Source organism: Staurois parvus, unplaced genomic scaffold (assembly GCF_062004578.1).
Source record: "Staurois parvus isolate SC_StPar_1 unplaced genomic scaffold, SC_StPar_1.0 ptg000682l, whole genome shotgun sequence".
In the NCBI taxonomy this organism is placed as follows: Eukaryota; Metazoa; Chordata; class Amphibia; order Anura; family Ranidae; genus Staurois; species Staurois parvus.
Window position 1 is genome coordinate 6,754,353 of NW_028318478.1, and position 24,256 is coordinate 6,778,608.

Sequence of the window (24,256 nt, forward strand, 5' to 3'; positions counted from 1 at the left end):
TATTAATCTATAGGTCCACTGTATGTGGTGAGCGGCCATCCTTACCGATAGGTGGATGTGCACTAGGTGACAGTGGAGCACTGTTGTTTAAAGTTTCAGCTTTTTGGAGCACATTGCATATAACAAGCACTTTTTCGAGCACCATTGTTTGATTGCATTGTCACATTAATGAGGTCTTTTTAATTAGGGACTTTTTGATTATCAATTTAATATGTTAATGTATTTATGAGTTAGCACAACACTGTTGTTATTTATTTTTATGGTTCCATACCTCTGAAGATGTGCGTGCGCACGTAACGCGTAAGGAGGAGCCTGGACGTCGAGACGCTACGCCGCCGGAGCCACGTGGAGGCCCGGCGGCCATTATTCAGAGTGTCAGGGTTAGTTTGTCTTGCTGACACATCTTTATGATACCTGCCTACTTTGAACTGGATGCTATATTTTTTAATAAAGCTGCTTTTTATAACCTACTACACTATGGGTGTCCTTCCCTAAACTCCCCTGAGGAGCTTTTGCTTGCAGAATCCTGATCTTGGAATCCTACACCTAATTGGGAAGAGGAGGATCTGTTGCTGCATCCACAGAGGAGGGATTCACCATTCCTGTAACTGGACCAGCTTTATTCCCTTCTGGATTGAGGATCCATGAGCTCTAGATGCACACTGCGTTTATGTGTCTTGCTTCTGGCGAGTGCGTTTTTCAGCCGTTTCCACACGGATCACCAATTTTGAATCCTCACTTGTCACTGGACACGTTCTTATGACCAAGACTTTAAAGTGGACTCATACCTGTTTTAATATCACTACCTTTAGTGCTGCACTATTTTTATGTTATTTATTTTTATGGTTTGAGTGTTGGATCACTTTAAGTGTTATTGCAGCAGCTCTAATAGTGGGTTTTCACAATGTTTGACAGTGCACATTGTTTTTTCTTTATCCATTAGATTACCACTTTAGATTTACACAGGAGGTCTAGAACTAGAATTACTGCTCTTGATGTGACATTCACAGTGATACTTCACATGCGTGGTGCGACTGCTGTTGATGTACCGATGCGGGACTGATGCATTTATTCACCTTTGCAGGAGAGCCCATGTAGTCTGGGCAGTTGGGGGGGCTCCACTTCACTTTTTCTTCCCTCAAACTCTAAAATTGTAGGTATAGTCTGTTGGTCTCTCACAGAGCTTATACATTTTGACCCCAAATCTGGCACGCTTGCTGGGGATATATTGCTTGAATGCAATGCAGCCAGTAAAATGTATGAGGCGCTCACCCATGCCTCTGAGGACAGCCAGTGGGAGGGGCAAAACGCGTTAGCTATGGACTGTGGTGATGCCCTACAGGTGTTTGAAGAACACAAGTGGCTGCTTTGCCTTCTTATCAGCGTTCATGATTGTTTTATTTTGGAGACATATGAGTGTATTACTAGTGTATGTCAACTTTACTTAATAAACGGAATCACTCTATTTGGGTGCCTTTTCTATTCCTTGCATGCATATATCCCACTTTATGATGGAATGATTGATGACCATAAACTTAATTTAATCAGGAGGACTACAAGACCCAGGAGGAACTCCACATGCCCCACCAAAGCGTGCATGACTCTTCATCATAAGAGTCCAATATATCTGGTGAGTCGGTGGGCACACAGGAGGGGATCACAGAGCACGAATCACATATTATTTTTGAAACAGAAGCACCTGCACTGATTACTGGCACTAAGGACATTATTTTTCACTTTGAAGTTCTGTATATCGTATCTAGGCAGAGCTATTATTGTATTTGGTTTCTATGTAAATGGAAGCAGCAGCCTAACAGCAGGTTTATTTATCTTTGCATCACTGGGTGTAGATTGTGAACACTAGTATCTGCACTTTACATCAGCGTTCAGTTTAGCATTTTTGTTGCATTCTTGGTGATTAATAATTTTTTTTATATTGTATATATAGTTGTATTTTTGCTGACTTGCACCATATTTTTCCTGAGTTGCACCATGCTTCTATACTTCTAGGCAGCACTTTATGTGAGTTGTCTGTATGTAGCATTTTTTCACCTGAATAGAAGCAGCAACATATTACCAGGTTTATCACTTAATTGCATTCAGTAATGGATGTATGCTGATGATTTGGTTGTCCTAGGTGCGGGTTAATCATTATATTTGCACTGAGCAAACTGTTGGCGCTATATAAATCCTGTATAATAATAATATGCAGATGTTTTGTTGGAGCACCTACACATCTGCAAATTTCTCAGAGAGGTAATTTATAAGGGCCAAATTTTGTAAAGCTGATAATATTCATGGATGACAGAATATGTTATCATTAAAATGTATGGAAAACATTATGGTCTCATATCATTTCCTGGCCATGCCAGCAGAGAACACGGGCATATGATGAATCAGGTTTGTGGACCAATATGACTGCAATTCATTCTTTTTTGTAATGCCCATGTTTAGGGTTAGGTCCCAAAACATTTTACATTCAGATAGATTTCTATGCAAATTTTCTGTCGAGAGTAGAATTTGGTGCACAATCAAATTATACAGTTCTTCTGTGAAGAATAGCTAAAAAAACAATGGCAGATATTAAATTTGCTGTTTCCATCTGGATTTTGTATTGGGCAATGAATACAGGGATAACAGGTGCTGCTGAATCTGTGGACTGCCAATCAGGATTTGTAAGTACACCTGAAAGGACACTATGGGCTCTACAGGCCTGTGTTCAAACAAAAAAGGGCCCAGGAAGAGAAGAACCAGCTAGATCCAATGCCTGTATTTACAAATACAGGCACAGGACTGCTTTTTCTTTTGCTGCAGGTGATCAGCAGGGTCCTGGGCAAATTCATTGACTGGGACCCACTGACGAACTGCCCCTGCAGCAAATGACAGAGGGGGTCACAAGGGAACAGGGGGTGCGCACATGTGTGCACACACCCAGAAGAAGGCCGCAATGTATGGGTAAGTCACTGTGCCTATATGGGCCGCTTGTCTGCAGTATATTGCAGGCAGGCAGTCTGGAACTGGTTAAAGGACTTTATGTCATGTGTTATATATTGGCAGGTTAAGCACTGATTTTTCTTATCCTAGACCTGTTATGTCAGAGAACCAAGCTTAGACATTTTAATTTGCTTGCAGAAATGTTTCTTTAAATATTGGGATTGTTGTTAAAAAACAACCTGGGCTGTTGTGAAAGCACCTGGCCAAGTTTAGGATCATTCAGTGGTATATGTCCTCTGTCTGTTTTTAGCTGCTGTTATTTTGAGTAATAGCATGTTCCTGCATGTTCTATGTATTGTGTTCTATTTCTTCATTAAAAGAATATCCTTTCTTAGAGATGTTACTTTTGTAGCTCTAGCCCCTTGAGGGCTGCTGGATTTTGCTGGGTCCCACTAAGCTCTGCACAGTCATGCATTTTCCTCACTTTCCCAGAGTCAGTAAATCAGTCCTTGAGGTTGGTTTTGTTATTTTTTATTAGGGGTTAATAACTTGGATGAGTTCTAGGGATATATGGGATGCCCAAGGAAATGTAGAACTTTGAGGACAACTTCTTAGCAAAAAAAAGTGGACAAAAAAATCACCCAGCTGTCCTGAGGATATCTCTGGGCAAGGGATTTCAAAATCTACAGTAAAGTAGTCCTAGATGAGAACTAGTTGGGTATTGCACCTGACTGCTCTCTCCCTTCTTTGGTCCAGGGGGTGTAGAAGTACTCACACTGTCCTTTTCCTGTAGCTTAGTGGGTTGCAGCTGCTTTCAGGCCTTATGCTGGGCTGGCTCCTTTCCTGCTGACAGGCTGTCTTTCCTAGTAGACTGTGTGACAGTGGAGATCCTTCTGTCCAGTTTCAGCCTGTAGGTAGGATCCCACTCCGCTGGGGCCCCCTCCCAGGCTCCACACATCAGCACCTTCTTTCACCTCATTGTTCACTCAACTCTCACAACTCACTTGCTGATCATGCTCTCCAACATTTAAGGGTTTTCTTAGCCACCATACCAGGCATCCTGCCTGGGGATTGGCCAGGTTCCCTCAAATATGCAAATCCAGACTTCCTCCCTTCCTCCACGCCTCTTCTAGAAAATTCAAGCAGTTTCTAGAAGGATGGGAAGGAGCCCTGACCTGTAGAGCCTCCCAGCCTGACTGAGGTAGCCTCACTGCTTCATTCCCAGGCTGATGCATCCCAGGCTTCTAGCAAGCCTCTGACACACGTTCAAAAAATTCTATATAGCTAGAGGGCGCTACACTTTATACTGTGTAATGTAAATTGTTCCTATATAGTTACATCGTTGATAAGGGTTGATAAAGTCACCAGTCCATCCAGTTCAGTGTGAGTGTGTGTGTTTATGTGATTACCATTTTCAATATCCCTGCACTTTGTCGTCACTAAGACACATACCTTAAAATTTTGTTAATATATCTTTGCTTCCAGTTTACAAAACCAACTGTGGAAAGGAGTTCCACATCCTTACCACTCTAACATGAACTCCTTTTACAGTTTAAGATTGGACTGCTTCTCATCCAAATTCATTGAGTGGCCATGTGTTTTCTTTAGAGACCTTAGGTTAAATAGTTTCAATGCTTGAGTCACTATTTAAAGAATTGTATACTGATCATATCCCCTCTTAAGCACCGCTTCTCCAAGGAGAACATGTTTCATTTTTGTAGTCATTCCTCATAACAGAGGTCCTCCAGCCCCCTTATTAGCTTTGTTGCCCTTCCTCCAGTTCAAGGACATCTTTCCTGAGGACCAGTGACCAAAACACTTACTCTAAATGTGGCTGAACCAAAGTTAAAAAGGATAAAATTATACTTTTATCCCTTTGAGTAAAAACCCTTTTTAATGTAATAGTCTGCTAGCCTTGCTTGGTTCAGCTTGACATTACATGCTATTGCTGAGTCTGTTATCTGCTAGGACCCCCAGATCTTTTTCCATCTTTGATTTACTCAGATGTTCTCTCCCTAGTGAGTAGCTTGCATTCACATTTTTAGCTCCCAAGTGCATTACATTTTTTTAACATTAAATCTCATCTTTCATTTAGTTTCCCACCTCTCTACTTTTTGGAGGTCTTCTTGTAAAGTAGCTACAGTATATCCTGTTGTGAAGTTATTGTACTGCTTACCTTGGGGCACCCCGCCCCAATATGCAGGTAACTCACTGGATGTGCTCCTGCAATCAGTTTTCTGTCCAGGTACATACAATATCATCAATGGCAAAAGACTATAATTTGTAAATTAAGTGTTTATGGGGAACTGTATCAAATGCCTTAGCAAAATCCAGATACAAGGGGGTTTATTTACTAAAGCTGGAGAGTGCAAAATCAGACTCCCTTCTGCATTGAAACCAATCAGCTTCCAGGTTTCATTGCCAAAGCTTCATTGAACAAGCTGAGGTTAGAAGCTGATTGGTTTCTATGCAGAAGGGAATCTGATTTTGGACTCTCCAGCTTTAGTAAATAAACCCCAATATGTCCACAGGCCTTCCTCTATTCAAACTACAGCTCACCTCCTTAAACAATGTTATAAGGTTCGTCTAGCGAGAATGGATATTAATAAATCAATAATAGTTAATACTAATGATACTATTTTCATTAGCAAATCCTTGTATATGTTCCCTTTTCATTCATTCCAATAGTTTACATATTATTGATGTTAGGCTGACTGGCCTGTAGTTCGCAGGTATATAACTCTTTTTTGAATATTAGTACCATGTTTGCTTTTTACAAATCAGCTGGTACCATTCCAGTCAGCAATCTGTTTTAAAAAATTCTGAATAATGGTCTGAAAATTAGATGCGTATGACATGGCTAATGTTTATGAGAAATCTCGTGTGTAAGACATTCAGTCCTGCTGATTTGTTCACAATTTTTTTCAGTCTTTTTTAACATTGTCCTCTGTCAACCAGAGGGGTACAAGCCACAGGGGTACATTCAATATAATGCTATTAACATTACTGTCTTGTTTATTATACCCTTCCTTTTCATTCATATAAACCAAGGAGAACAATCTATTTAACCAGTTGCTGCCCACCCACAGTACAATTACTGCAGGCTGGCGACAGAAGCAGGCTTGATCTCGCACATGTACATCAACCAGCCTGGGGCACGCAGAGCACTGCTCCCGTGACCCCAGTGTCTGCTGGACACAGCGGATTGTGGCTCCAGATACCCAGCTACTTTGAGCAGCCCAGGGATCATGTGATCACTATGCTGTCTCAACAAAGCTGTTATGAATGAATTTCAGTCATGACAGCTGCGAATCCTATACAGTGATGCTGTGATTGGCCCACAGCTATCACATGGTACCTGGGCCAATCACTGCACAGTGTACTATGTTATAGCTGTGGGCCAAACCCAGCACACAATAATAATCACAGCTACTATGAATGTAGCCCATTCATGAGTTCAAAACATTGCTGTTACCGTGATCATCACTGTAACAGCAATCAAAGGGTAAAAAAAGTCATGGTGACACTGAACTACTCTAATGAAAGTATGTAAAAAATTGTTTAAAAAAAGCATAAAATGTTTAAAAAAAAGAAAAAAATGTTAAAAGTTTAAAAAATTTTAATACAATTTTTTTGTATTTATTTTTTTCACATACTGTCTCCAGTCAGTATCCCTACTCATCACCAAACCAGTCATATGATGATGCTGTACTGCACTAGTAACATTATGTAAAATAAATATTTAATTTCTTAATTTTCAAAAAAAAGTGACAAAAAAATTACAACTTAAAAAAACAACAACTAAATACCCCAGTCTGTCTGCTTTCCAAAAATGAGTCATTTTGGGGGGTATTTGTACTGTTCTGGCATTTTAAGGACCTCAAGAAATGATAGGCTGCCAGTTCATCAGGATTGATCAATTTTCAAATATACAGTATATTCCATAGTTTGTAGATGCTATAACTTTCACACAAACCAATAAATATACATTACTGGGATTTTTTTTAATTAAAGGCATGTAGTAATGTACATTTACACCTAAATTAATGAAGAAATTCAATTTTATTGGATATGTTTTATAACAGAAAGTAGAAAAATTCATTTTCCCCACAACTTTCAATCTTTTTTTATTTACATAGCAAAAAAAATAAAAATCCCAGTAGTAATTAAATACCAACAGAAGAAAGTTCAGTTTGTGTGATAAAAATTTTATACATTTCATTAGAGCACAGTGTTGCACGACCCAGCAATTGCCAGTTAAAGTAGTACAATACTGAATAGCAAAAATTAGCCTGATCATTAAAGGGGTAAAACCTTCCAGAGGGCAAGCAGTTAAAACAGTTGCCCTCTCTCTGTCACTTGTGTCAACTTCCCCTGATCATCTTTTAAGGGGGTCAATATTTTTTCTACTCTCCTCTGCAATGTGGTCTTATAATCTATTTTAGCTGTCCTGATTTCAGTCTTGCATTTCTTATTACATTATTTGTAGTTTTGGAATGCCGATGGTGACCCTTGGCCTTATAAATTTTCTTTGTTGCAAGAATTTGATCCCATTCAGTATCATGCAGTATGGAGCACAACTTAGTAAAGTTGACTCTTTTAAAATGTAGTGCTCTTTTGCTATCCTAATTTTAAAATGGATAAATCTATCCCTTATTCCCACATCCTCAATCAGCTCTGTGTTTTTTGTAATTAATAGGTCCAGCAAAGCATTATTTCTAGTTGGGGCTTCCACCATTTGACACAAAAAAATGCAAAAATCATCCTTAATTGAGTGTGCAGTTCCATCTGCCCAATAAATATCAGGATAGTTGAAGTCTTCGTGAATATAACATTGTCTTGCCTACCAACCATCTCTTCCTCATCTGTAACGTTAGGAGGCCTATAGCATACACCCACAATTAAATTATTGTTTGTTTTGCTTTTTTTAAGCTTTTGCAACAAAGACCCCACCTCATTACTAGCCCCGTTAGCAATGTCATCTCTCAAATTCACTATCAAATCACTTTTGACAAACTGGCATACCCCTCCCCCACTTTTACCTATTCTGTCCCTCCAATACATGGAGTACCCCTGAACAATCACAAGCCACTCATGTGAGCTGTCAAACCAGGTTTCTCAAATCCTCATGAAGCCAAAATCCCCCTCATCTGAAGTTCTAGTTCCTCCATCTTATTAACCAGACTTCTAGCATTTATGTACATGCCCTTCAATTTTATATAAGTGCATAGTATTTTATCCTTGCTCATTCTTGGTTTACAGTAAGATTGGTCTTGGATACTTTAGTTTTGCTATCATCTGGTTTGAGGCCTCCTTCTCCCCAAACTTTGTCCATATCTGCACACTTTGATTTTTGTACACTTCATGACATAGCTGTCACTGATCCCTCCCCTTCTGACACCTTTCCGGCCATCTTCTCCCCCAACAGAGCTGCACTCTTCTTATTTGTATGTATATGTACTGTATATGTAAAGCCAATCACTAACTGCAAAGTTAGCCAAGCTCTCCTTGAACCCAAAACCCTCCTTACAGCCACTTGGTTAGCTATCAAAGCTCCTGCTTCCTCTCTGGTGTGGTTCCAGTTAAATGCAGTAATACTACCTTGGAGGTCCTTTTCTTCAACCACTTCCATACTGGGACTTTCACCCCCTCCTACCCAGGTAAATTTGCAGCTTTCAGTGCTGTCACACTTTGAATGCCAATTACTCAGTCATGCAACACTGTACGCAAATTAAAATGTTATAATTTTTTTCACACAGATAGAGATTTCTTTTGGTGGTATTTAACTGGTTCCTGCCTATTGTAAAATGACGTCTGTGCGGGACCGCTCTTCTTCTGGGAGGACATCATATTCTTGCTGCGCATGCAACCCCCCTGGGGGCTTGCAGCACAGCGATCAGTGGTAGGCTGTGTTCCTTGGACATCCCTGATCATCACAGATCAGGGTAAAGAGCCAATGATGTTGGCTCTTTACCATTTGATTTGCTGTTTCTAATCAGAGCTGATCACAAGTAAACAAATGTCGGTTATCAGCATTTCCTTTCCTCAGCTCTGTCACTGTCTGAGGAAAGGAAAGCTGATAACCGGCTTTCCTGTGAAAGGGACATTTACACTGATCATCAGTGCCCTGATTATCAGTACAGCCCTATCAGTGCAACATATCAGTGCTCATCAGTTCAGTCCTATCAATGCAGCATAGCAGTGCCCATTAGTGCATCCCCATCTCTGCAGCATATCAGTGCAGGCCCATCAGCACAGCATATCAGTGCCCATCAGTGCAGCATATCAGTGTCCATCAGTGCAGCATATCAGTGCAGCCTCATCCGTTCCTCTTCATCAGTGCTCATAAGTGCAGCACATCAGTGGCAATTAGTGCAACCTTTTCAGTGCAGCCTATTATTGCAAACTATCAGTGCCCCTCAGTGCAGCCTATCAGTTCCTATCAGTTCCCATCAGTGCATCCTCATCAGTGCACATCAAGAAGAAAAATTTAATTTTTTTACATTTTCGGTCTTTTTTCATTTGTTTATAAAATAATAGAAAAAGCCAGTGGGGATTAAATACCACCAAAAACTTTAAAACATTTAATTTGGGTACAGTGTTGCATGACCTCGCAATTGCCATTCAAAGTACTAAAAGCTAAAAATTGTCTGGGGCAGGAAGGGCGTGAAAATGGTTAGTATTGAAGTGATTAATCACCACTGGGATTTTTGCTTTTTTGCAATATAAATGAAAAAAGACCAAAATTTATGAAGAAGAAACGTATTTTTGTTAGTTTCTGAAATAAAATTTTGCAATTAAATAATCATTCTTCATAAATTTAGGCCAAAATTTAATCTGTTACATATCTTTGGTAAAAATAACCCAAATCAGTCAACTGAGGACACCGATAGATGTTGACAGTCCACAAGGAACACAGATGTTGATGGTCAACTGGGACTCTGAGAGATGTTAGTTTACTAGGGACACCAATAGATGCTGAAGGTTCACTAGGACCCTGAAAGATGTTGATGGTCTACTAGGGACACTTACAGATGTTTAAGGTTCACTAGGACCACTGACAGATGTTACTGGTCCACTAGGGACACTGACAGATGTTGACAGTCCATTAGGGACACAGGCAGATGTTGACATTGTAATTGGACAGTGACAGATGTTGGTGGACACTGGTACATTGTGACAGATGTTGATGGTCCACTAAGGACACAGACAGATGTTAATGCTGCAATGGGACAATGACAGATGTTGGTTTTGCAATAGGGCACTACTAAACACTGTCACAGATGTTTCATGCACTGGTACATTGTGACAGATGTTGACGGACACTGGTACACTGTGATAGATGTTGATGTGCACTGGTACATTGTGAAAGATGTTGATGAGGCACTGGTACACTGTGACAGATGTTTTGTGCACTGGTATACTGTGACAGATGTTGATGGGACACTGATATACTGACAGATGTTTTTGCACTTTAGTACACTGTGACAAATGTTAATGTCCTACTGAGGACACTGACAGATGTTGATGGTCCACAAGGGACACCAACAGCAGTTGATGTTGCAATTTGATACTTGAGAGATGTTGATGGACACTGGTACATTGTGACAGATTATGATGGTCCACTGAAGAAACTGACAGATGTTGATGGTCCACTTGGGACACCGACAGATGTTGATGGTCCACCAGGGATGCCAACAGATATTGATGTTGCAGTGGGACACTGACAGATGTTGATTATGCAATGGGACACTATTGCAGATGTTGATGTGCTCTGGTACATTGTGACAGATGTTTTGTGCAACAGGACACTATTGAAGATGTTGATGTGTACTGGTACACTGTGACAGTTATTTTGTGCACTGGTACACAGTGACAGATGTTGATGGGATACTGGTACACTGTGACAGATGTTTTTGTGCACTAGCACACTGAGACAGTCTTTTGTCTATGCAATTACACAATCCAAACGCACACATTCCTGCGTTAAAATGGTTGTGTGTATAAGTGGGTGCTGCAGCGACTGTTGGCTGGAACCAAACAGAATCAGCAAGGGAGAATGTCACCAGCACAACGAGGATCACCAATATGGGTCCAAAAGTTTTAATGAATGATCACATAGTTACAGCAAGGCAACATTTTGGAGTTTCTCAGGACCCCTTCATCAAGCATGTGACGTCACATGCCTGAAGAAGGAGTTCTGTGAGACTCTGAAACGTTGCCTTGCTGTAACTATGTGATCATTCATTAAAACTTTTGGACCCATATTAGTGATCCTCAGTATGCTGGTGACATTCTCCCTTGCTTAGTCTTTTGGCTATAGGGCGTTAGGGAAATGGGTAATATAAGCTCCTAACTCCCTGAAATCTTTTTTAAGGACGCTCCTTCTTTCTCTAACTTTGTAACTTCTACCAATATACCATGACAGCTGCCCCCCAAGTCCCATCAAACAATCTGTTCATCTGATCTGCAAATGTGCCACACCCAAGCACCCAGCAGACAACACAATATGATCATTAACTATGTGACATTGCCTGTACTGTTCTTATAATAATTGAGTCCCACACCACCAGTATCTATCTATCTTTGTTTGTATCCCTGCCCCCATCCTTACCTGAATAGTTGTTCCCCTGGCAGCTAGGGGGCAATGTCACCCTTGAGCTGATATCCCCAGCATCATGCAACCGGGAATATTTACTTGGATGATTCAACTCAGGACTAGCTTCTCTAAAACTTTTCCCACTACCCCATCTTTTGGCTGTAACCCAGCTACTCACCTCTGATGCATTCACTTCCATATCACCACCCTCATCTATATTGCCCCAGCCATTACCTGACCAGGAGTTTGGAATCCACACTCCTTTCCAAGTTGCTGATGTTTGCTGAGTGTTACCATCTGATTCTTTAGATTTAGAATCTGGGCTTCCAAATAAACAATTTGCCCGCATCTTGCACAGCAAATTTGCCCTTGAACGGGATGTGCATCAGGTCACATCACCACATGTTACCCAATAACATAATGGGGATAATAAAAAAAGTTTTGTGATTTTATTAATGTATTTTTAATGACAGCAACCCCTTGGTGCTCTAAAGGCCCCTCGTTCACACACAGTGCCGCTCGGTCTACTCAGATTACCCCCCAGGTACTCCCCGTGACCCCCTCAGTACTAACAGCACCCCCTCTGTATGCACTGTCCCCCTTCTGTACCCACAGTTCACCCTCAGTACTCACAGTGCCTTCATTATTTACGTTACTCGCAGTGCCTCCTCAATATTTACAGTACCCTCAGTACTCACGGTACCCTCTGCTCTTGGCTCTCACAGCCCCCTTTAGGTTTCACAGTGCCTACTCAAAACTTACCATAGTCCTTTCAGTACTCACAGAACCCCTTCAATACTCACATTTCTACCTTCGTACACAGAGTGTCCCTTCTGTAGTCACAGTGCCTCCTCAGTACTCACGGTGCTCACAGTGGTCCCCAGTACTCACAGTGGCCCTTCAGCACTCAGTGTTTCTCAGTAATCACTGTGCCCTCAATACTCAACAAAAATCAGTGCTGTCAGTACTCCTCAGTAAGCACAGTGCTCTCGGTACTCACAATGTCCTCAGTGCTCTTCAGTACTCACAGTGCTCCCAGTACTCACAGTATCCTGGGTAGTTCTCAGTACTCACAGTGTTTTCAGTACTCACGGTGTCCTCAGTACCCCTCAGTACTCACAATGTTCTCTGTACTCACAGTCCAGGAGTCTATGACAACAGTTCCCTAGACACTGCAGCCCTATACCTACTCACACACATCTGGCTGCTCCAGCATCTTGTTTTCATACCACACACCTGGCAGCCAGTTGATCCTCCTGCTCACGGCTTCCCCCATCCAGCTACAGTAACACCAATAACTTTTTCTGTCTCTGCTCCCTATGGCTCCTGCTCAGCTGTTCAGCTTCCCCTTTTGCCACTAAACTTCTTGTGGCATTATGAAAAAGCTCTAGTTACAAAAACATCATACTATGTGGGTCACATACAAAATTATTCTGGTTACAGAACTCCACAAAAAAGGGGGACTGATTCTGTACCCACCCCCCATACTTTATTTCTGAGAATATATGTGTTGCTCCCAGTATCCCATCATTAAATGTGGATAGCTTTGTGCAAAATTAGCATCCTTAGCTTTGGCCCTAATCTGTCGAAAATGTTGATTTAAAAATGAGAAGTAGTTGTGGTATGTGAATATTGTAGTCATTTAAAGCCTCAATCCTGATTTCATGGGGTATGAATGTATACAATGAAAAGACATCTATGGTGGGTTGAATTAGATCAATCATTTGGATTCAGATAACAAATGGATCTTAATTTTGTTACATTCATTAATTTGGATGCACAACGATGCCAGTTACTGTCCTATCAGCCTATGACATTTCTCTCTTCTCCTATTATTCCATAGAGACTGATCTCCACATGGTAATATAGAAATAGGCTGTTTCCAGCTTCCCTCCTGTAAAAAAAAGTCCTCAAACCCACCTCATAGACCTCTTTCTCTAACTTACACCGAATGTATACCTTTTCCCATCCAGTAAATCTCCCCTTTAATCTTTTGAAAAATTATACATTTTATACAATTTACATCTTTGCAGTTAATATCCCTCATACACATCAATGGTTCTGTGCCTGTGGCATGAGGAATTAGAATACACACTTAACATGATTCATTACTAATAATTTAAATACAGTACATCTGTCATATGTCTATGCCACACACACTATATGCCAAAAGTATTGGGAAGCGTGCCTTTACACACACATGAACTTTAATGGCATCCCAATCTTAGTCTGTAGGGTTCAATATTTAGTTGGCCCACCCTTTGCAGCTATAACAACTTCAACTCTTCTGGGAAGGCTGTCCACAAGATTTAGGAGTGTGTCTATGGGAATGTTTGACCATTCTTCCAAAAGCGCATTTGTGAGGTCAGGCACTGATGTCAGAAGAGAAGGCCTGACTGACAGTCTCCATTTTAATTCATCCCAAAGGTGTTCTATCAGGTTGAGGTCATAACTCTGTGCAGGCCAGTCAAGTTCCTTCACCCCAAGCTCACTCATCTATGTCTTTATGGACCTTGCTTTGTGTACTGGTGCGCAGTCATGTTGGAACAGGAAAGGGCCATCCCCAGACTGTTCCCACAAAGTTGGGGGCATGAAATTGTCCAAAATGTCTTGGTATGCTGATGCCTTAAGAGTTCCCTTCACTGGAACTAAGGGGCCAAACCCGACCCCTGAAAAACAACCCCACACCATAATCCCCCCTCCACCAAACTTTACACTTGGCACAATGCAGTCAGGCAAGTACTGTTCTCCTGGCAACCACCAAACCCAGACACATCAATTAGATTGCCAGACAGAGAAACGTGATTTGTCACTCCAGAGGACACGTCTCCACTGCCCTAGAGTCCAGTGGCGGCATGCTTTATACCACTACATCCAACGCTTTGAATTACACTTGGTGATGTAAGACTTGGATGCAGCAGCTCGACCATAGAAACACATTCCATGAAGTTCTGTACATACTGTTGTGCTAATCTGAAGGCCACACAAAGTTTGGAAGTCTTTAGCTATTGACTCTGCAGACAGTTGGTGACGTCTGCGCACTGTGCGCTTCAGCATGCACTGACCCCACTCTGTCATTTTACGTGGCATACCACTTTATGGCTGAGTTGCTGATGTTCCCAGTTGCTTCCACTTTGTTATAATACCACTAACAGTTGACCTTGGAATATTTAGTAGCAAGAACATTTCACGGATGCACTTATTGCACAGTTGGCAACCTATCACGGTACCGCGCTTTAATTCACTGAGCTCCTGAAAGTAACCCATTCTTTCACATATGTTTGTAGAAGCAGTCTGCATGCCTAGGTGCTTGATTTTATACACCTGTGGCCATGGAGGTGATTGAAACACCTGAATCGAATGATTTGGAGGGGTGTCCCAATACTTTTGGCAGTATAGTGTATTATCAGCTGTTGGCACTATATAAATCCTGTATAATAATAAAATGATTATGTATACTTGGTGTAGATTGAAATCCCAGATTAGCATTCCAATGGAGACCAGCACTTCTATTCCTTAAATATATCTTTGGCTGTTGCATCGTGCTTTGGTGCATCAGAAAAGCCACTGCTGTTTAAATAATTTTTTTCTCCAGGAAGCATCATTCTCCAGGATCCTTAATTGTCTCCATGTCTGCAATTGAAATGATATTTGTGACCTGTGGAAAACAAAACTTCACAGCTCTAGTTAGTTTACATAAATAAATTGTCAATTCTTCTTCTAAACCTTTCATTCTCATTAACTCTTTTATAACCTTTTATTATCTGTGTAGTTCCCTTAGGCCTCCTAGGAATGATTTCACAAAGCGTAAAATGGTGGTCCTTCACCCTTAAATTCTTCAGGGACATTACAGTGTATTTCCACTATTGAAGTCTGTCGCAAACGCGCGCCCCAGAGACTGATGCAGTCTGCCATTTTGTTAAGAGTAGCCGTGTTATTCCCTCATTCTCCTTCCCCCTCCCTTCCTGAGAGGCACAGTGACAGATGTGTGTGTGTACTGGGTATGGGTCACTGGCCGGCCAAGGGATCTCTCGCTAGGTGCTGAGCTGTCTGTGAAAGCTGTATCCTTTCTCACCTAGGAAGAGATAGGACCAGCTTTCCAAAGAGAGCTGGAGACCCACTGGCCAAAGTACCTGTGTAATTATACGCCTCGTGAAAAGATAACAGAGCCTTCCCAGGAGTTCAAGGCATTCCCAAGAAGCCCACACCAGATACCATTTTTAAGAAATCAATTTTTCCCCTATGTCTCATATCTTGAAATATGAGAGACCTACATAAAAGACAGACATCTCATCGGATGGACGATGAGCAGGCGAACAGTTTGATAGGTCGCTCGCCTTACCTCGGGCGCACGGGAAGGCAGAGAAATAGATCTCGCTAACCGTGTAGCATACAATTTCATAATACATATAATCATCAGGCTTGTCTGCATAATAATATACCTGCGGGTGGACTGTCGCTTGTGCAGATGGGAAGTTATGGACCAGAATATGAATTATGAAAGATGTTGGCTCCAGTTTAGGGTTCCGCCTGACGATCCCTCCCTAAACAGGGGATTGGTCTTTTACTTCAGAACCATCCCCTGCTGGGAAACTTTAAAGCAGGCTGTCAAGCCTAAGAGTAGAGAGTTGAAGCATTCTCCCATTTTTCCATCATAACACAGGGAGATCAAAGCACCCATCTGCTCTAAAACTTGGATCTGCTAACCCAAGGCTTAATGGCAAGTAACTTAACCCTTTAACTTCTCCCTGTTATCTCTTTACTGTGCTGTGTTGTTTTCTATACATGTGTGTGTATATATATATATATATATATATATATTAGTTACATCTTCTCTGTAAATATTGTTATTGCACCTGTTTGACCCTTTTAGTAATAAATCTTTCTTTCTGAAAGTGTTGAACTGTTTCTATAGCTCTTAATTGCAATTTACGAATCCCTGCCTTTAAAGAGACGCTACTGTTTGTGTTAACCCTCTGTATAACAGGCCTGTATTATGACCGGGTTATGCAGTCAATTATATCAACCATTATAGTGTTATAGCGGAATGCCGAGTTTCCTCTTTCTCTGATAAAAAAAGGAGGTGGTGGCAGTGTGAAGGGGTTAATTGCCTAATTAACCTGACCTAGTAACAATCGATTCAGGCTGCTGGCACATTGATCGGTATCCATTCGCTGGAAAATCGTTGTGCAGGGTGCAGCTGGGTGTGGCATTGTTACGCACGTCACATCGCGGTTTTAGGTCTGCTAGCCCTTCGGTCACGAGTTTTGGTGAGGATGTCTAGGGTCTGACGCCGCGATCGTGACACGGTCAAATTGGGATAACACTTACTTTATACACTCAGGTCCATAAATATTGGGACATCGACACAATTCTAACATTTTTGGGTCTATACACCACCACAATGGATTTGAAATAAAACAAACAAGATGTGCTTTAACTGCAGACTGTCAGCTTTAATTTGAGGGTATTTACATCCAAAACAGGTGAACGGTGTAGGAATTACAACAGTTTGCATATGTTCCTCCCACTTGTTAAGGGACCAAAAGTAATGGGACAGAATAATCATAAATCAAACTTTCACTTTTTAATACTTAGTTGCAAATCCTTTGCAGTCAATTACAGCCTGAAGGCTGGAACACATAGACATCACCAGACGCTGGGTTTCATCCCTGGTGATGCTCTGCCAGGCCTCTACTGCAACAGTCTTCAGTTCCTGCTTGTTCTTGGGGCATTTTCCCTTCAGTTTTGTCTTCAGCAAGTGAAATGCATGCTCAATTGGATTCAGGTCAGGTGATTGACTTGGCCATTGCATAACATTCCACTTCTTTCCCTTAAAAACTCTTTGGTTGCTTTTGCAGTATGATTTGGGTCATTGTCCATCTGCACTGTGAAGTGGCGTCCAATGAGTTCTGAAGCATTTGGCTGAATATGGTCAGATAATATTGCCCGAAACACTTCAGAATTCATCCTGCTGCTTTTGTCAGCAGTCACATCATCAATAAATACAAGAGAACCAGTTCCATTGGCAGCCATACATGCCCACGCCATGACACTACCACCACCATGCTTCACTGATGAGGTGGTATGCTTAGGATCATGAGCAGTTCCTTTCCTTCTCCATACTCTTCTCTTCCCATCACTCTGGTACAAGTTGATCTTGGTCTCATCTGTCCATAGGATGTTGTTCCAGAACTGTGAAGGCTTTTCGTTTGGCAAACTCTAATATGGCCTTCCTGTTTTTGAGGCTCACCAATGGTTTACATCTTGTGGTGAACCCTCTGTATTCACTCTGGTGAAGTCTTCTCTTGATTGTTGACTTTGACACACATACACCTACCTCCTGGAGAGTGCTCTTGATCTGGCCAACTGTTGTGAAGGGTGTTTTCTTCACCAGGGAAAGAATTCTTCGGTCATCCACCACAGTTGTTTTCCGTGGTCTTCCGGGTCTTTTGGTGTTGCTGAGCTCACCGGGGCGTTCCTTCTTGTTAAGAATGTTCCAAACAGTTGTTTTGGCCACGCCTAATGTTTTTGTTATCTCTCTGATGGGTTTGTTTTGTTTTTTCAGCCTAATGATGGCTTGCTTCACTGATAGTGACAGCTCTTTGGATCGCATCTTGAGAGTTGACAGCAACAGATTCCAAATGCAAATAGCACACTTGAAATGAACTCTGGACCTTTTATCTGCTCATTGTAATTGGGATAATGAGGGAATAACACACACTTGGCCATGGAACAGCTGAGAAGCCAATTGTCCCATTACTTTTGGTCCCTTAACAAGTGGGAGGCACATATGCAATCTGTTGTAATTCCTACACCATTCAACTGATTTGGATGTAAATACCCTCAAATTAAAGCTGACAGTCTGCAGTTAAAGCACATCTTGTTCGTTTCATTTCAAATCCATTGTGGTGGTATATAGAGCTAAAAATGTTAGAATTGTGTCAAAGTCCCAATATTTATGGACCTGACTGTATTTGTTGCATGTCCTCACTCACATATCATAGCCTAAAAATTGCTGCTTGCATTTTACTTGATTATTTTCTGAAAACTACAAAGCTGATTTTTCCTGTGCGTGGCAATGTTAAAATAAAACTAAATGCAAAACTTTTTTTTTCATTTTGGATAGATTTTTTTTTCCCCTATTGGGGAGACTTCCCTTGACTTCCAGTCCCATAGGCAAAATGGAAAGTGAGAGGAAATCACTCACATGGACAGGGAAATGTCCTAGTGGTGACAGACCATTTCACCCATTATGCCCAGGTTTTCCCAACAAAAGACCAACAGGCATTTACAGTGGCCAAGGTCTTGATGGAGAAGTTCTTTGTTGCTCCATTGAATCCACTCTGAGCATGGAAGAGACTTAGAGAGCCGGCTCATCAGGCAACTGCTAGATCTGTTGGGTGTTCAGAAGTCCAGAACAACCCCCTATCATCCACAAGGGGATCTACATCTTCAGAGGTTCAACCACACCCTTCTCAACATGTTTGGTACTCTTACAACAGAGAAAAAACAGTGCTGAAGCGGACACATCTTCACAGTTGTGCATGCATATAACAGCACAGTGAATGATGCCACAGGTATTCTTCATAAATGTTTTTTGTGAGAGAAGCCAGACTATATGTGAATGTAGCTTTTGGACTTCTCTGGACCAGAGATCTGTTACATCCTATGGATGGTATATGGATCATCTCAGAAAGAATGTAAAGTCAGCTTATGGACAGCAGGAGCTTTGACTTGAGAGTAAGAGTCCAAGACTTACAGTCGAGTGATCAGGTGCTTCCAAAAAATGTGGGTATCCCTGAAAAGCACAAATGAGCTGACTGGTGGAAATCCCAACCCTGCGTAGTCTGCAAGTAACTATTGGATTTGCTGGTGTACCAGATACACCCAGTGGAGAAAATAGGTCCAATAAAAGTATGGCACCATAATCATCTTCTACCTCTGGGAGAGGTTGTCCGAATGCTCCAACAAACTGATCCATCCTCTACTCAACCAACGTTCTCAAGGCAAAGACCATTAACATGATCTTAGTCTTCTCCAACAGTCATGGAGGAGGAGGAAGACAGTGAAGACATCTGCATGAACTGGTTGTGGCTTTCTGTGTCCATAGCTGTCACTAAATCTACCTCCTCTACTAAGACTAATTTGGCAACCCTTAGGTCCAAAGCCCCTGAATGTGTACCTCAATCCCATGAGATAGAAAGACAGGATGATCCTTCTGTTTTATCAGATGAGGAGGAACAGAGGCCCCTCGAATGCCTCCGGAACCTTCAGAAAAGCCCTCAAGAGAAGGACTGTTTTAGCTAAAGGAACAAAGAGCCTAAAGGTCAATATATTCCCCAAAGTGATTGACCTATGACTCCCTAGACCAAAGTTTGAAAAAGACTGTGTCCACAGCCCTAAGGTCCCAAGAGATGTCAGTTCTTTCCACTACAGCTTTGGTGGAAAATGACTTTAGCCCACTTTCTGGCACACTTTGGGAATTTCAAAAGTGCCTGCTTCCTTTCAAAGGCAATGCCAGAAAATTAAAAAAACCTCCAGGTTCAAATTCCCATAATGCAAATGTATTTATTTAATATTCTGTTTGTTGGTGAGGGGACTGAGGAGCTGCCATTGCCATCCAGGAGTGCTGTCTGCCAAGACCTGTGTGTAGAAGGACTGAGCTGTGCTACTGCCAAGGACTCCAAGGAGAGAGAAGGCTGCAGTTTTTTCCAATGCCAGCTCAAGGGGGAAACCCATCAGGACCCATCACTGGGTTTCAAGAAGACACATCAGGATCATGGGTTGTAGTGAGAGGCCCTTTGACAGCTTGTTGAATACTAACCCTGCTCATGTTATTGCTGTTTAAAGTTGTTGCCTCTGGAGAGTCAGCCTTGCACCCTTTACGTTTTTCTTTCCATTGCATTTTAAACACCCTCATGAGAGAGAGTGAGCACTCCAACAGGAAGTCCAGGGTCCCAACTATGGCAACTATACATAGACACATTGGTCAGTGGTATAGACAGTGTTTCTTTAATTCTCAGTCAGGTCACCTATGTAGTCTGCTTTTCATTACAACAGATTTTATATTGTCTGTCTTGTTACATTTCTGAGCTGTTTTAGATGCTTAACTGAATAGTATCATCATTGTTGGTTGTTCCACAGGTTTCTTTCCTGCAGGGATTTTTTCGGTTCATTAAAGCCATTTAAAGTCACAGGTGTGTCGGGAATGTGGTGCTCATCTCTACTGTCATAGGCACTGGAAACAGGCACCCAAGAAAATATTATTTATTTATGGTACTTATATAGCACTGTCAATTTACACAGTGCTTTACACATATATATATATTGAACATTCACATCAGTCCCTAACCCTCAAGGGGCATACAATCTAAGGTCCCTAACTCACATTCATATATTAGGACCAATTTAGACAGGATCCAATTAACCTACCAGCATGTCTTTTGGAGTGTGGGAGGAAACTGGAGCACCCGGAGGAAACCCATGCGAGCACAGGGGGAACATGCAAACTCTTTGCAGGAGTCGCCATGGTTGGGAATTGAACCCATGACCCATTTACTGCAAGGCAGACGTGCTAACCACTAAGCCACTGTGCCGCCCTGCAGCTGCTCCTTCGGGAGTGAGTGTTTCAAAAATCCAAACTACACACTACAAAGGGAAAAAAAACATAGAACACATGTGTAGAAACCTAAAAGTAACATTTGCCAGGGGCTGTAACCCCAGATGGAAGAAAAACATTGTGGAACTTTGAAGGTTAACAATTATGCAAAATAATTAGTTGAAGGATCTGTGCAAACATATTTTCAAGTTTAAGCAAAATCATACGTTAGATTAAAATAAAAAGCCATCACAGCCCACAGCAGGCAATACCTTGAATAACCTTACATAGCATCATACATTTTATACAGTTTACACCCTTGCTGTGATTATTCTTCATGCACTTCAACAGTTCTGTGCTTGTGGCATGGAGAATAGGAACACACACCTAACATGATTCATTACTAAATAATTAGCACTGTCTCATATCATGTCAAATACATCTGTAATAAGTCTATGCAGCATATTATTAACTGTTGGCAGTATATAAATCCTGTATAACAATAACATGATTATGTATGCTTGGTTTTTGTGAGATTGTTAAGGGATTAAACTTCTTTTCAATGTGTGTAGTTAGTATAGACTATTTGTTTAGTTAATGACTTGATAAATTTGGTGTAGATTGATATCCCAGATTCCACGTAGATCATCACTATTAAAAAGATATGTATCTTTGGCTGTTGCATCATCCTTTGGTACATCAGAAATTCCACAGCTGTTTAAATACGTTTTCTCTCCAGGAAGCAGATCCTTAATTCTCTCCACGTCTGCAATTAGAACTATGTTTGTGACCTGCTGAAAACAAAACTTCACAGCTCTAGTTAGTTTACAGAAATATATTGTCAATTCTTCTTCTAAACCTTTAATTCCCTATAACTCTTTTGTCACCTGTGTAGTTCCCATAGTCCTCCCGAGAATGCTTTAATGGAAGGTAAAATGGTGGTCCCTCACCCTCAAACTCCTCAGATACATTAAAGTGCATTTCCACTACTGCAGCCAAATTGGGATAACACCTACTTTATGATTGTTACATGTTCACATAGCATAGCCTAAAAATTGCTGCTAACATTTTACTTGATTATATCCTGAAAAAAATGATTTTTTTTCCCTCTGCTTTGCAATGTTAAATTAAAACTAAAATCAAAGCTTTTTTTTTTTTTTAATTTTGGATAGAGTCTGACTCTCTGTCAGTTTCTTTTCCATCAGTGTCCCATTGGGGAGATTTGCCTTCACTTCTCATCCCATGGCTAAAACAGAAAGTGAGAGGAAATCCCTCTAAAGATAGGGAATCCCTTGTGGTCACGAGGGTCACCAGAACTGGTGTGCCAATTGAAAGATTTCCCCTCTATTCCTGTTCTGATGACAACCCATAATTTGGGGATTTTCTTTCAGTTTCAACAACAATGGTAAACAGGACAAATAGAGAGGGTGAGTCTCCCTAACGGGGACACAAACACCAATGAAAACCTGACAGGTGTTCTAATTTCTCTCTATTCTAACCAAAACTAAAAAAAAAAAAAGTTTTGCTTTTTGTTATACTCCTTTAGTTATACTTTAAGAAGGGAGAGGGTTAAAGTAGAAGTAAACTGCAGCCACTGCAAACAGAAAGAGCCCTGGAGCTTTTAGTCCTAATGTGCTAGTCTTAGTCCTAACTATGATGTGCATAGTAGCACATTATGGCAGACTTACCCACCAAACCGATCCTCTCCAGCTCTGTTATGAAAGCATTCCCAGCACTTCCATCTTCTTCTTTGCTTCCTTCCAGGTTCGGAAAGAGTTACATCCCCTTGGTGCTAAACTGTGCTGAGACATACAGTATATTGCATGAAATTGGTTTGGGGATATGAAGGTTTTTTTCTATTGTGGGAGATGTGGAGCATGTAGAAATACCTCAAGAACAACAAAATATATCAAAGAGTTTCAATCAATCACTACAAGCAACCAATATCAGATTAATCAGTGTATAACGTGCAATACCAAAATAGTGGTGTACGAACTAGAATGTAGTTGCCCAATGCAGTATGTGGGAAGGACAATGTGAGAACTACATGTGAGGATAGAAAAACACATAGCAAATATCCACAAGGGACAAAAAGCTCATAGGGGTGGATTTACTGAAGGCACATAGACTGTCCACTTTGCAAGTACAGTTGCTCCAGAGCTTAGCAAATGCGGTGAAGCTTCACTTTGCAAAGAATGAATACCCAATCATATGCAAGCAAAAAAAACAAAACAGCATTTTGCTTGCACATGATTGGATGATGGAAGTCAGCAGAGCTTCTCTTAACTTACTAAGCTCTGTAGCAACCGCATTTGCAAAGTACACAGTCTATATGCCTTTAGTAAATCCACACCACTATCTTGCGTCTGACTTATGTGTTTTGCAAATTAAACCTTCAGGGGTACATGAAATTGATAAGTTAGTTAGGTGAACAGGTCCCTGCCTAGTACACTGATGGGGGTATGAGGGACAAAATATATAGACTTTGGAAGAACAACAAACCTAATTTTGATTGGGTCTGTTAAAGGAGTACGGTGTATCTCCCCAGAGAAGCTCTGAGTCTCCATGATATGGAGACTACAGGTGCATCACACCCTGTGCAGGTGGAAGTGCCTCCAATATTTGTCAAAAATGCACTGATTGCTTCTTTAATCAAATGTGTTACAGAAGATTTCTGTAGTGCATTTGATGTGGAAATTCACCTGCTTCTCCAGTGGCCCCATCAATGTTGGGTTAGTCTAGTTGGTCTATTTTGTGAAAAAATGACTCTGTCCAAAGGATTAAGTGTTCTATTTAACCAGTTGCCTACCAGGCACTTTCACCTTCTTCCTAACCAGGCCAATTTGTAGCATTCAGCGCTGCAAAACTGTATCCAAACAAAATTTTTATCATTTTTTTGAGACATACAGTGTAGAGCTTTCTTTTGGTGGTATTTAACCACCACTGGGGTTTTTTATTTCTTGCTAAGCAAATGCAAAAAGACCAAAAATTTGGGAAAACACTTTTTTTTAGTTTTTGTTATAAAATTTTGTAAATAAATATTTTTTCTCCTCCTGATGTGTGCTAATGAGGCTGCACTGATGGGCATTGACAGGTATCACTGATGGGCACTGATAAGCATC